At 36.9% G+C, this 15,358-nt stretch overlaps 1 long non-coding RNA gene across 8 annotated transcripts; it reads right to left on the reverse strand.

Annotated features, from left to right (window-relative positions):
• Nucleotides 1-7,438: 7,438 nt before the first annotated feature.
• Nucleotides 7,439-15,157, reverse strand: LOC136227400 (uncharacterized). Of its 8 annotated transcripts, XR_010688042.1 has the most exons (9): nucleotides 14,765-15,157; nucleotides 14,325-14,678; nucleotides 13,937-14,099; nucleotides 13,589-13,660; nucleotides 13,361-13,426; nucleotides 12,227-12,312; nucleotides 11,602-11,823; nucleotides 11,430-11,516; nucleotides 11,277-11,335 (listed from the first exon to the last, which is right to left on the reverse strand). It is a non-coding gene; the product is annotated as an uncharacterized lncRNA (long non-coding RNA). The 8 variants fall into 8 exon arrangements; XR_010688045.1 differs by lacking the exons at nucleotides 11,277-11,335; nucleotides 11,430-11,516 and adding an exon at nucleotides 7,439-9,837 and having other exon boundaries at nucleotides 14,765-15,156; XR_010688044.1 differs by lacking the exons at nucleotides 11,277-11,335; nucleotides 11,430-11,516 and adding an exon at nucleotides 9,855-10,029 and having other exon boundaries at nucleotides 14,765-15,156.
• Between the last annotated feature and the right edge of the window lie 201 nt (nucleotides 15,158-15,358).

Here is a 15,358-nt window from a genome sequence, read left to right on the forward strand (position 1 = left end):
TGATTTAACCATTCAGTGCCAAATTAAAAATGAATGCTCACCTATAAACCATTTAAACATTCTACCTAAGCAGCATACACTACTAATTCAAAAAATGACATGAATAAAAAAGTATAATATTAATAACTCAGTTCAAATAAAGCCTAAAGAATTTAACAATACTAATTAAAATCAGTAAACCTTAAACTCAGTTGAAGAACTAAAGTTGCTTAAAATATGAATAATTCTTAAAATATGTCATTTTTGAAGTCGTCAAAGGTGATTTTTTGTAGTTTTGGAGTAAAACACTAAAGTTCGGTATGTGTAATTTACTTGAATTCGCGCTATTAGCAATGGAGTTAGCATTTGTTTCAAATTCAACCTTTTGCGTATTCGAACTCATCCATAGAAGACTAGCGCGAAGAGCAAGAACTTCAACTAACTTGGGTTCAAGAGTCCGTTGTAGAACACTGCTAAGGCAATATTGAAAATTTCCAAATTCGTCATGAACCACTTCCGTAATGCCATAGACATTGGCTTTAAGAAGATAGCGCCGTCAATATAATTCAATTGAGATCAAATCCTTTCCTTATTTACCCTTTCTATAACTTTCAATATTTATAGTATTTTACTGATTTTGGTGTAATTAAGTATATGATCAGGTTATTTAAAAAAAATATATGATCAAATGGTAGAAAATAAATTGTTTAAAGTTTTGATGGATAAATACTGTGAAAATCCGAATTTTTTCAAATCAGAAAACTAATTGTCTTTACTACTATACGTAAATAAATACTGTTTACTAGCATTTTATGATACGATTTATATTTTGTAGTGTTTATTTTAATTTTCTAAATATTGGTTTAAAAAATCTAAATATATTTAATAACTATTTAAAAAACAATTATACTCAGTCAAGTCCTTTCGAAGTTCTGGTATTGGTTCCGCCACTGTGATCCCATATCAGGGCCGTCCCTATGCCTAGGCCGGGAGTGTGCCAGCCTAGGGTCCAGGGCTGTACGGGCCAAAAAAAAATTAGGTCTATAAATATGTGGAGAAATATTTATATTCATATAATAATATATATTATCTAGGCTTTAAAGGGTCCAAATAATAGATATTAGGGGTGTACAAAAATTAACCAACCCATCAAATATAACCAATCCAACCCAACCCAATCCATATATTTTCAAGTTAATGGTTTAATCTATGGGTTGGATTGAAATCCAACCCATGTAAGGAATTGATTGATTGGGTTGGGTTGGGTTGGGTTGAAGTTTTATTCAAATATTTGCATGTATTTTTTTATTCTCTTATTTTCCATTTAAAAAACAAGTTTATTACAAAATATTATTATAATTTATATATTAAATTAAGAATGTTAAATAACAAATTGTAATTTAAAGTATGTACAAACGGAAACTTTATTTATTTTAAAAACATAAAAAATGAGAAAAACTAAAAAGTTAGAAAAATGTGAAACAAAATGTGAAAGTCGCGAAAAACGAAAAAAATGGAAAAACAAGAAAAATAGAAAAAACAGTAAAACGAAAAAAACAAAAAAAAAAATGGTAAAACAAAAAAAAACACGAAAGCATACAAAATTGAAAATTAGAATCAATTAATATGCAATTGAAATTGAAAATTAAAAACAAAATATCTGTGTTTCTTAATAATATATTAAATTGAACAAACTAATCAACATTATAAATAAAATTGGTCATAACTGTCAACTTTATAGATAAAATTTCTCATACCTATCAACGTTATTGATATTTTTGTATCGAATCCGCGGATAGGTCGAACCTTATCCCAATAAATGATAAACTTTTGTAAAACAGATTCGGAATTTTAATTATAACAAAGAAGAAACCTAAGCCTCTTATTAACGATATTTTAGAATTTCAAAAATTCCAAAATTCCAAAATTTTCTAGAATTTTAAAAACTCTAGAATTTCAAAAATTCAAGTGAACAAATTTATAGGTTTTTTTTTTGAAAAATTTGGAGTTATTATTTTAATTAATATTTTAGTTAAGTTTATTAAGAATTAAAATAGTTTTTTAATATTTTTTTTAAGTTACAAGTATTGTTTTAGTTGATATAATAATTAATATTCTCAAAGTTATAGTTTTTTCATATATAGTTGTCATTTTGAATTATTTGAATTAATATTCAATCCAACCCAACCCAATCCAATTCTTTTAATTTGAATATTTGATGGGTTGGGTTGGTTTTAACAATCAATCCATGAAATATTTGTTTCAGTGGGTTGGGTTCCAAATACCACAAAATTATTCATTGTACAGCCCTGATAGATATTATCTAAAAAAATTGTGAAACATCTTTTTGAGTTTTAATAAATAAATGAATATTTGGCGAATGTAATAATGCATACTGTACAATTGTTAATGAAATACTTGTTTGTTTATTATTTATTAAAATATATTTTAACTTTTACATATATTTTTTTTATTATCTTTTCGTCAAGATGCCATAAATTGTCAGGACCGGCCCTACCCATTTATTAATAACATTGCACACTATGACAAGAAACAGAAAGCAACAAAGGAAGTAACAAAAAATTTGAATATTTACCAATTAAGATTCAATTAAGTGCTTAAAGATCTCAAATTGCTTAAATTATAGATCATAATTTCAAATTTTGATTTACGTAGTAAACCTTAATTAAAAGAAAATTCACCTAAAAAGTGTATGATGCCTTCCGAATAATCAGATTATATATATATATATATATATATATATATATATTATTGATTTTTTTAAGAAAATAAAATTGAATCTTTTATAATTAATTTAATAGTTTAACTAAAAGAATGTTAGAGCAAGTTTAATACAAATTTACAAACTTTGTGTTTGCACCAAAAATAATTTTTGGCTTTGAATTATTTTTAATATATTAATTGGCTACGCTTAAGTATATTTTTCCAAAGTGGACATCAGGGGAAACTTGAAGTAAACTTAGGGGAACCAATAGCCAATTAATATTTTAACGTGTATTTTTGAGCCAATTGAAAAGCAGGAAAAATAGAAAGCGTGAAAATCAATTTCATCGTGGAACTCAAAGTGGAGCGGTTACTCAATGTGGTGGAGAACGTGGATTAGTGGAAAGAAGCAGGAAGTTACCTCCAACGTCTATTAAAGGAAGAAATCACGATGGAAAAAGCCCGATCAACAACTCAACACAACTACCCAAAACTCTAGCAAATTATCTCTAGACTTCAGCATTTTTACAATTCTCGATTGTTTCCTTAGATTTAATTTTCAAGTGCAAAGTTCATTCAAGCTTCCAGTACATTTTTATTTTATTTGTTGTTCAACCATTTTCTGTAAGGTCGGTATCGTTTTGATAATCGAATCTTAGGAATTTTACGGTCTCTTTATTCCTTACAATCGTTTTGATAATTAGAAGTTAGCAAGCGCACTCAATTTCACTCCATAGTTTGATAATACTATAATTATCTGGCACGCCCGTAATTTCCCACGAAAGAGCCAAATAAATATTGGCACGCCCAGTGGGACACAATCACAATGCCGCCGAAGAAAGGTTATAAGAGAAACAAAGATCCTGTAGTTGCCAGTTCCGAAGAAAAAGAGGTCATGACAATAGGCAATGTTCCACAGATGGTGGGACGAATCGAAGGGGAAAAGGTTGCTAACCCCAGAGGAGAATCATGGATCTCTATAGAGATCCAAAATTCACCATTCTTGGAGGAGCGTTTCAGTTCCATCGAGAAGAATATGGAAGCTCTGCGGAGTGATATGGATTCGAAGATGGATAAAATACTCCAGAAGCTATCAGAACCAGGGGTAATCAAGAATGGAGAAAACCATGTTCCTCAAGGTTCCCCAGAGTCCAACGAGAGACGTGGGGTGTCCGGCGCTGAGAAGTATCAAATTCCACCCTTGAGGGATGAAGTTGTCTTGCAGAAGGCAGCTAGTTCAGCAGGCCGATAAAATACTGGTAAGTCACCTGTTTCTCAATATTTTGGAAACACTAATCCTACCTCCCACACAACTTCATATCATGAGGAGGCAGGAGGCCACCATATCACTGGGGACATGGGGGGCAACTATAGAGGCAATGGAAGGAACATTGGATTTCTTCATATGCCTTACGGTCACCATCAGAATGGCATGCCTCAACAAGTTCCAGCATTCAATATGGAGGCTGTGAGAGAAGTTGTCCAAGAGCTGTATGGGCTTGGCCTTTGTCAAGTTGGCCGTCCTGAGTTCCACAAGCCTTACCCTTATGCGATTGACATGGAGAATCCTTACCCAAGGGGATACAGAGTACCTGACTTCTCCCTATTCTCTAGGGAAGATGGCTTGTCGACTTTGGAGCACGTAGCAAGGTTCACGATCCAATGTGGGGAACTTGCCAACTAGCCTAACTTCAACCATCTCAAGTTGAGGCTCTTCCCAAATTCTCTGATGGGACCAGCCTTCACTTGGTATGCTACTCTCCGTAAGGACTCCATCCATGGTTGGCAAGATATGGAGAGGCAGTTTCACACTCAATTCTTCCGAGCAGAGCCAGAAGTATGTGTTGCAGAACTTTTTAGGCTTACTCAAAAGGGAGGTGAAAGAGCAGACCATTTCATTTCTCGTTTCAAAAAGATGAGGAACATATGCAATGTCTATCTCCCGGAGGTGGAATACGTGAAGATGGCCCAGAGGGGACTTGACATCGAGCTGAGGAAGAAGTTCCAAGGAATGGAGTTCAGAGACTTTTATGAGTTAGCTGCCAAGGTGACACAGTACGAAGATCTATTGAGGGAAGAGAGTCATAGAAAGAAGAGTGCCATGTGAACTTATTGCCAAGAAATATACCATGAGGTTGCAGTGGTAGATCTTAAAAGTACAGGGACTCATGTTTTCCCCTTACTACACTCCACCGGAGGACATGATGCAGCAAAAAAATCTTTCAATAATAAACCTCCGCAATTCATCTTTGATCTGTCCAAGAGTGATGCTCTTTTTGACTTTCTTTTAAAGGAGAAGTTTATTACTTTGCCTGCAGGTCATAAATTGCCAACAAAAGAGGAAACCAAAGGGAAGGCATATTGCAAGTATCATGATTCCTGGAATCATGCAACCAACAATTATTGGGGATTCAAGAATGCAGTTCAGGAAAGAATCAACAAGGGAACTCTTAAGTTCCCAGAGAAGAAAGAAGCAATGTTGGTTGATGAAGATCCTTTTCCACCGGTGGTAACTATGAACATGGTGGAAGTAGATATGCGAGATGTCCGCAACCGGAAGAAAGAAGACCTTCGTTTGAGACTTACAGAGTCCAAGAAGGAGAAAGGCAGAAGTTACCATACTTGGATCCCTAAGGAGTATCTCAGAGGTCCTGATGAACTCAAAGCTAACATCAGGGAGCAAGGGGGTCAGAAGTCAAAAATTCGAGTAGAAGTGAAGAGCATCGGGGGGAATCATTATGAAAGAAGATTTCAGACTGAGAGGAATCAAAAACCTCTAGGAAGTGAATTTCACCGAGAGAAGTATTCCCCAACTGCCAATCAGAGGAGACCTCGTTTTGTGGTGCCTCAAGCAGAAACTTCTGGTAAGTGGCATGTGGTACGCCATAAAAAGTTCCCCCAACCTCTTACAAGAACACAGAAGAGAAGGATGCAACGTAAGAGGGCAACTATTGAAAGACACCATGATGAGAAAGATGAAGTAGGGGAACCGTTGGAAAAAGAAGAAGTGAAAGCTGATGAGACAGAACCAATAGTTTCAGAGGAGGAGCCAGAGGAAATCATTCAAAATGTGCGAATAGGTGACATGGTGATACCTATCAAATGTGCAACAGCATCAGTGATATTGCCAGCAGATTTCCTAGGAAATTCAAGGGATCATCATGCTGAAGAGGGGAATAGTTCACCTATTCCTGAGAAGAGAGATTCATTCACCAGTGGGGTCTCAATTCAATCGAGTGGCCCAGGAGAACCAAAAAGAGTGGTTTTTGAGAAACCTGCAGATAGCATGACCAAACATATCAGGCCTCTTTACATCAAGGCACATCTAAATGGCAAGCCAGTATCAAAAGTGCTGATCGATAATGGCTCTGCAGTGAATATCATGCCATTTAGGATGATGAAGACCTTGGGGAAGTCAATAGAAGATCTAATCGCCACAGAGGTTATGGTGTGAGCTTTCACAGGGGAAACCACCAAAACCTTAGGAGTTCTACCAGTAGATATTACTGTGGGAAGCAACACATCTATGGCAACATTCTTCCGAGTTGATTCAACAGCAAACTATCAAATCTTGCTAGGGAGAGACTGGATTCATGCCAATTGGTGTGTGCCGTCCTCACTCCATCAATTCTTGCTTTTTTGGAAAGGAAATGAAGTAGAAGTTGTCTGGGCAGATGGGAAACCATTTACAACTCAAGCTGATTCCGTGGAGGCAAGGTACTATGATGGAGCTGTGGGTCCAATAGAGTTCAGAGGTGAAAGCAAGAGAGGAGGACCCAAAAGTATCACCTGGAAGAAGCAATGTCAGAACAAAGAGAAAGCTATCCTCCAACCATCAGCCATCGTTCCATCCAAAGCTTGGGGAGCGTTGGGAGAACCGATCATCGAAGAAATCGATGATTAGTAAGCATAATGAGAAAGAAATAGTAGTAGCTGCCGCTGCCATAGAAAAAGCCCAAGTGCAGCAAGTGTTGGAGGAATTGCAGAAGGAAGAAGGTCTGGAGGCCCTGGGTGCTGAAGTAATCTATGAAGAAGAGCCTCTAGAAGAAGAAAGTGAAAACGTCATCCAGATAGATGAGTTGAAACCAGCTCCTTCACCACTAGAGGATGATAGATCATTAGCCAGAGATCCATTGGAGGAAGTGAACTTGGGAACTTCTGAGAACCCAAGATGTACATACATCAGTAGTCTTTTGGATCCACACATCAAAAAGAGACTCATTGCATTGTTGCAAGAGTACAAGGATTACTTTGCGTGGGAGTATCATAAGATGCCTAGACTTAGTAGAAAGTTGGTGGAGCATCGTCTGCCAATGAAGCCAGAATTCAAACCTTATAAACAACCTCCCAGAAGAATGTCCAAAGAGGTAGAATTGAAGGTGAAGGAAGATATTGAAAAGTTACTGAAAGCTGGATTCATAAGACCCATCAGGTATGCTCAATGGTTATCTAATGTTGTACCGGTGGTAAAGAAGAATGGCAAGCTACGAGTTTGTGTGGACTTCAGAGACCTTAATACAGCAACTCCGAAGGATGTGTATGTGATGCTCATGGAAGACATGTTGGTGGATGCAGTAGCTAACAATGAGCTTTTATCTTTTTTAGATTGTGTGGCAGGATATAATCAAATTGCCATTGCTGAAGAAGATACTTCAAAGACCGCCTTTCGATGTCCAGGTGCTATTGGGACATTTGAGTGGCTGGTCATGCCTTTTGGATTGAAGAATGCAGGTGCTACCTACCAAAAAGCCATGAATGCTATTTTCCATGATATGATTGGAAAAAATCTTGAGGTTTACATTGATGACATCGTCATAAAGTCCAAAAAAGAAATAGAGCACATAGATCACTTGAGATGTGGTTTTCAAAGGATGATGGAGCATCAACTGAAACTTAATCCCCTCAAGTGTGCGTTTGGCTGAAAGTTGGAAACTTCCTCGGGTTCCTGGTGCACCAAAGAGGCATGGAGATAGATCAGAACAAAGCCAAGGCGATCATGGAGTCCAACTCCCCTCAAACAAAAAAGGAGCTTCAGCGGTTCTTGGGGCAAGTGAATTATCTCAGGAGGTTCATCTCTAACTTGGCTGGAAAATCTAAGACATTTTCTGATTTGATGCGGTTAAAGAAGGAAGATGAATTCAAATGGGAGGAACACCATCAGCAAGCCTTCCAGAGTATCAAATAGTATCTATGCAAACCTCCTGTACTTATGCCGCCAAGGCCAGGTGTACCTCTGAAACTTTATCTATCTTCCGCTCATGATTCCATTGGATGCTTGTTAGCACAAAACAATTCCAAAGGATATGAGCAGGCAATATATTATTTGAGTAGATTCTTGAATGCAACTGAGGTAAAATATTCACCAATCGAGAAACTCTGTCTTACATTGTATTTTGCTTGTACCAAACTGCGGCATTATATGATTGGGGCAAGGGTGTTGGTGGTATCTCAGACTGACTTGATCAAGTACATGTTGAATAAGCCGCTCACAACCGGGAGGATTGGAAAGTGGTCGCTGGCTTTGGCAGAGTTTACTCTGGTGTACTATCCTCAAAAATCAGTGAAGGGGCAAGCACTTGCAGATTTCCTTGCAGATCACCCTTGACTTGATGTGAAGGATGAAATAGATCAAGATCTACCAATCTTCAGTGTTGAAAAATCTCGTTGGATTTTGAAATTTGATGGATCTAGCACCGAGACATCTGCAGGAGCAGGAGTAGTCATTATATCCCCTATGGGAACCAAAACAACAATGTCTTTCAACTTGGATTTCAAATGTACAAACAATTAGGCTGAATATGAAGCTGCGGTCATTGGCCTAGAGATCTTCAGGGAGTTAGGAGCAGATGAAGTCTTGATCCAAGGGGATTCCCAACTCGTGCTGAGGCAACTATCAGGAGAATACAAATGCACTAGCCTCAACTTGGCTCCATATTATACAGCCGTTGTTCAACTACTGCAGGAATTCAATGACTTCTCCTTTCTTCATGTTCCAATAGAGATGAACTGGGAGGCTAATGAGCTAGCTCAAATAGCCTCTGGTTTGAAAATGTCAGAAGAACTCACCCATAAATTGATAATGATCAAGAAGCACAGACATCCTTCCATCATGGAGAGGGGAATTCAAGTGGAGACATTCAATACAGATGTCAATCTAGCTAGTGACTAGAGGAGTCCCATCAAGGAGTATTTGTCGAACCCAGGAAGACGAGTACCTTATTCCCTCAAGATTAGAGCATTGAACTTCTTATTGATGGAAGGTGACTTGTACCGCAAAAATGTAGATGGACTTTTACTGAAATGCTTAGGATTTCCAGACAGCATGGAAGTTATGAAACAAGTCCACGAAGGAGTATGTGGAGCTCACCGGGCAGGCATCAAGATGAAATGGCTCATAAGGAGACATGGATACTTCTGGCCATCTATGCTGAAGGATTGTATGTCTTATGCAAAAGGATGCCGACAATGTCTCCATCTATTTCTCCATTAAATTGATTGATTCAGCCTCTACTCCTTGGCACCAGCAAACCCGTCATCAGAATAATGGATTGGTAGTGCACTGATGTCCACAACAGCAACATCATTAACAACTTTGTTCATACTCCAATCCAACATGCAAGTAGACTGAATGATGGAATCTTCATCAACAATAATTGGTAGTGCAACACGAACAACTTGGTAGCACTGTGATTAGAGGAAACCGATCAGTTAACTAAGAGGAAACCGATCAGTTAACTGATCCGGCCTCTAATCCTTCTCACCAGGAAACTTGTTGTCATGATAGGTACCGGTTGTGCACTTATGTTCAGAGGCCTCTACTTCTTGGCACCGACAAACCCTTCGTGGGGACAGGGACTGGTTATGGACTTACATTCAAGAGCTCTAATCCAACGCCGAATGATGGAAACTTTGTCAACAAGAGTTGGTGATGCACGTACAACTTGATAGCACCATTATTAAAGGACTCGATCAATGATTGATCTGTCCTCTAATTTTGGATACTAGCAAGCTTTCTTGTCACAATAGGGACTGTACATGTATATGTGATAATATACACAGCAGCCCCAGGGACGACTTCGTCAAAAATCACGATCACGATTCATCAAGATGCAACAGATAAAATCATTCTTTAATCTGCATATTATCAAAAGGAAAAGTACTGAGTATAACTCTTTACACCGAAAAAAAGGGGGAAATAATGCAACAAAGCCAAGTATCATGTTTCTTTTTGCTTGCCACTGAAGCTGAAAATCGAATGAAAGCCGATAATAAAGCAAAGTCGGGGATCTTTGGCCAAACATAATTGATTGCCGATGGTTTGAGTTTCTGCAACATGGTCCACCATCAAAAGCAAAATCACGGAGTCATCTTAAATTGGAAAAGAAAAGAAAGTGTACACAACACCTCCTTTTATCAGAAATAAGAAGATTCACAGCGGCAACAGAGAAACGAATGCGATCTTTACGGAAGATAAAAAGCAACAAAGAGATGATCCACTGCCAAAGCATGAAATTTCAAAATACAAGAAAGCAATGGATCACTAGTACAGAAATGCTTACTTGTGTCGCACTTTTTCAGGTTGTTGTGTCGCACTATTGTGCGACACAACAGGGGTGCGACACAAGAACTTTGCATCGCTCTGGAGAGCGACACAAGCTACCCATTTGTTGTGTCGCACTTGTCACGCGCGCGATACAATAGAGCGATAACTCTTGTGACGCGCTTCTAGAGTGTGCGACACAACATATGATAATTCTTGTGACGCGCTCCAAGAGTGCGCGACACAAGCTCCCCGATTAATCTGGTACACTTTGTATTGCTCCTTCCTCATGTGCGACGCAAAATATTGATATTTTAAAAAAAAAATTATAAAATTTTCCAGCATCTAGCATAAAATTTTATAATCAAAATTGAAAATAATAAAATAAATAAAAATTTGGATTGAAGAGAGCTATGATAGCATAAAAATTCTACACACGAGGAAAATTTAAACAAAAACATAAGGAAAAGTTCTACACACGAGGAAAATTTAAACAGAGGCAACACAAAAAACCTGCTCAAAATAAATAATAAAAATAAGAAAGCACTCTTAGAAATGTCTATTGTCAAAAGTTCACTACGCAAACCATCAAAAGTTGAATTATAATTATTTCATATTAGTTAAACATGCTTAAAACACTTAAAATAGCTAATAAGGCATTCTGAATGTTATACATTATCTGATGCTAATAAGGTATTGGTACCTAATAATGCTAGGCTTATCAAATGTAACAACCAATTTTCTCTTGTATGGTTTGATGGTTTTTGCATGTCCACCACAAGGAACAAGAAAATTAATACATGTGATCCTAGGATGTTAAGTTGTCTCCTAATGAAAGATAATAGGAATATAATTTGACTCTTTCTGAACTATGCGATTAATAGTCTGTTTGGATAAGGTGAAGGAAACTACTATATTGCAAGAAAAGATCAATCCTTAGTGCTGATGCTGATGAACTAATATAGGACACCCATCTAAAAGAGATAGGTAATTCTTAGTGGAATCACAATTTCATTAATGGCAACTAGAGTCATAGGCATGATAACTTCCTCTAAGAGCATTTCAATTCATCCCATTATCTAATGTAAGTGCCTGAATTTATTAAAGAAGTCAATCATCAGCTTAAATTAGGTCAAACAGATGCTTGCTGCAACTGTTTAGGTGTATAGCTGTATAAGATCCTCACATGTTGGTTCTGCAAGGGGGGAATCATCGAATCAGGTAAATGTTCGGGGAAGAAAGGGTGTTCCTCTGGATTCCCATAATGACCCATCTAATTTGAAAAGAAAGAGAGATCATGCATCTTTACAAAATCACTTTTTATGATAGTCCACAATTTTCTGTTATAGACGACTTACCTTTGCATGTAATTATTTCTGTTTCTCGCACAATGAACTCTAATAAAGAGTCATTAAAACCGTCCATGGAGAGCACATCAGCATCATATGTGTCTTTGTTATAGGAGTACCAAGCTCTCATTAAAAGGTTATGTATTATGTAATCCTCTTGCAGAATCAAATGAATGCCTTATATCTTCAAGGCTCAAGCTCTGAAAATCAGCCACCTGATTCTTGGAACATCTACATGTAAAGGAGACAGAAGGTTAAGAGTTAGCCAAATAATGCCTGAAAGTCGAAAGCTATGAATATTCAATAAGAATATTGAATGAGGTAAAGTCTCAATAACTTTGATTTCTCATTAAAGGAATACATAGGTACTAATTACATATTTAATCTATTGCTAGGTGTGCTCAACAAGTAAAAAGTACTACAAGGACAAAGACAAATGTTTCAATCCTAGCCGTTGATCAATAAGCCTTGTGATGGATGGCTGTGATTGATTCGGGCTTAGGTTCACATGAGGTGTGGTGCATTCTATTAGCATGGGCTGCTTCTAGAATACTCTTGTGGGAAAAGGTCTGAAATACCCTTGGAATACCAAAGGGTTACGTAAAGACTTAAAGCCTTCTTTAATTATTTGTACTTGATAGGATTCTTTCTTTTGGACTCTTCAGTTTCTTCTTCTTCTTGCTTTCGTCTTCTTCATTTGCAAAATCTGTAGATTTTGCCCTGTATTAAAAGCCACACAATAGAATTATGGACATTTAATTATTCACCTCATTGATGAATAAGGACCACATATTCAAAACTAGTCAAGTATGATCAAGAAAAGGTTTTTCAACAAGTCAAATATCTATATTTGGAATAATATGTATATATGGTTTAGCAATTAGTCATTGTCAATGACCAAAATTAATTGAAGTCAGACTAAGAAAGCAACTCCACAATATAAAGAGCAAAGCTGCTGAACCCAGCTTGAAATATGAAGAAACACAAATACAATTGACATATTGAAAACTATCTATGTGTTTCTGTATGCCATAGTTCTGTTGAAACTAGAAAATTGAAAAAGCAATGGCAGAGTCAAAACTGAGTTGTTTACAGAGCAATATAAGGGAGGCACGAGGCCGGGGTTCATATGTGCACCAATCACATTCATTACGTGAAGGAAATGAACTAAATTCACGGTCAGTCATAATATCAATATGACAAGTTCTCCCATGAAGTGTCTCCATTAAGAACTTGTATGGAATGCCTCAAGTGTACACAGGATTTTAGTACAATACATTCGTCATCCTAAAATATAACACGAACATCTAATCTTTATTTTAGAGAAAGCAGGAAAATCTACTTCTGATATGAACAACTAAATTTCACAACCATACTCTTCTTACATCCAAGTGTTCTAGGCATTAAGGAAACCTGAAGAGTGCAGTTGTATGTACGTGTGTGTTATACTCTGTGCATGTGCAACTAGCACTAAAACTGTATGGAAATTGATCCAAATTTACTGAACATTGTTGCGTAAATATAGAAATTGAAGCCACTGAAACTTAATGCATGTTTGGGAAGACCCACAGACCAAGAAACAAGGCAATATACCCCTCCAACCAGGAGATGTACAACAGAAACAAAACTGAAGAAAGAGCAGACTAGCAATTATGAGATAAAGTAATAAATTTCAAAAGCACCAGGAATGACCATAGTGCAGTATACAATAGATTATGTACTAATAAGATGAATCCATAATTGATCTAAAAGGAGAAAATCCACATACTATGGATATGGGAAATAATTGTAGACTTTTTTATTGAGTATGTTGAAGATGACATTTAAGAAGTACCTGTACAGGAAACACAAACCAATCAGTTATTCCTTAAATCAAATACAAGGCAGAGGTTAATGGATTTTTAGCATCTGCTAGGGTGGTAGATTAGCCTCAAAATTGGATCTGCAAACAAAATGATAATATTTGCCTGCAACTCAAATGTATATGATATCTTACCACGTAAAGAAGAAGAAATATGTAACCAGTGCAGGAAATCTCTCGCCAAAGATTTTAGAAGGCTCTACATGTCTGCACCCGCAAATTCAAATTATAACACATATATAGCACTGATATCACATCTTTAAAAACAACGCTTAAAGGGTGAAAATTCAGCTTCAATTTCAAGTCTGAGGAGGTTAATTAATAAGTCACTTTAAGTAATAGTCCATCGTAAGTAAGTTCACGAGACTAATGAAGTATCTACGGAGGCTAATCGGATAATCTGAATAAGATATGATACCATGTATTAAGCCTAAAACATTTAAAAAAACAAAAAAAAGATTACATCCAATCTGATTAGCATACCATCATGTTTCTTCATCAAACCTCTTGCAAAGAGCAAGCAAATAATCAAGAATCCAACTTCAGCTGCACCTCCTAATATAATAGAAAAGGAAAAACAAATTTAAATGTTTTAATTCCATATTTTTAATTCCAACTTCAGCTGCACCTGTATTCTGCCCTGTCCCTACATCACACCAAATTTAATTCCATATTAATTGCACATTACTTAAACACAAACAATAGAAAAATGATTACTTTTTTTATATTCAATTTGGCCAATCAATCTCTATTGACAGAAAGAAAGTGACCAACAGATTTAATTCAATTTCCCAATAAAACTTGCCAGTCATCAAACAAATCAACAAAAGTTTATCTATGGAAAAGGAAAAACAACTCCTTCAAGATTTACCTGAAGAAGAAGATGAATGAGAAGATGATGAGGATGATGATCTTCTAGGGACCCCATTTGGATAATAATTGTAACGAATAAAGCACTTATGCAGATAGATTTGGCCAGAAATAGAGTTACCAGATTCAACCTGAGCTCTTTGCACAGCACTTTTAACACATTCACCACAATCTGAATCCCCAACATCACCTTCACACTGCCCCAAAACATACACAGCTTGATAGCTAGTAGTATAAAATCCATGCCCACTAACGACACCGTTTTACAACACAGAGAAAGCAGTATCCCTCCTCTCCTCAAACCCACTTCCTGCTATATTGGTAGCTCCACAAGTGTTGAACAACATTTCCATACCTGAAACTTGAGTAAACCCAGCATCAGCAGCCATTATTTTTCCATTTTTTTTCTTTTAAATTCAGAAAAGAATATGCAAGTCTTACCCTTCGGCATCAGCAGCCGCAGCCTTAACAATCGGAAAGTCAAGAGAACTCCGTCACCGAATCGGTTGACTCAAGCCAGCGATTCTCAAGAGATTACCGGAGAAAAGAACCGGCGAAAAATAAATTGGAAGTTCCGACAACGATAAGGAAGCCAATCGCATGATTTGAGCGGCAAGAAGTGATCGAGGTTTGAGTGAAACTTGAAAGCTCATGGACGAAAGCTTCAAAGAGAGAGATGGGAGAAAAAAAGGCGGCCCGACTTCCGAAAGCCATGGACGAGAGCTTGAAAGCTCTTGATTGATTCATGATGTGGAAGGATGAGGAGGAAGAGAAGAGTCTCGAATGAAACAGGAGGCTGGGGGCTGCCAAATGATCCTAACCTAATTAAGAATATATGATAGGCTTTTTATTCTTTTAATCCCCCTTATTTTGTTTATTCAGGTTTAATCCCTGCTAACCCCTTCCCGTTTTATGATTTAGTCTCCGATTGATTTATATACTTAGGAATCTGAACTTGTTTACCTTGTCTCCTGTCAATTAGACGCCTCAATGTTTTAATCATGTACCTAATTATTTGAATTAAGCTTAATTAGG

Source organism: Euphorbia lathyris, chromosome 4 (genome assembly GCF_963576675.1).
Source record: "Euphorbia lathyris chromosome 4, ddEupLath1.1, whole genome shotgun sequence".
NCBI classification, from domain to species: domain Eukaryota; kingdom Viridiplantae; phylum Streptophyta; class Magnoliopsida; order Malpighiales; family Euphorbiaceae; genus Euphorbia; species Euphorbia lathyris.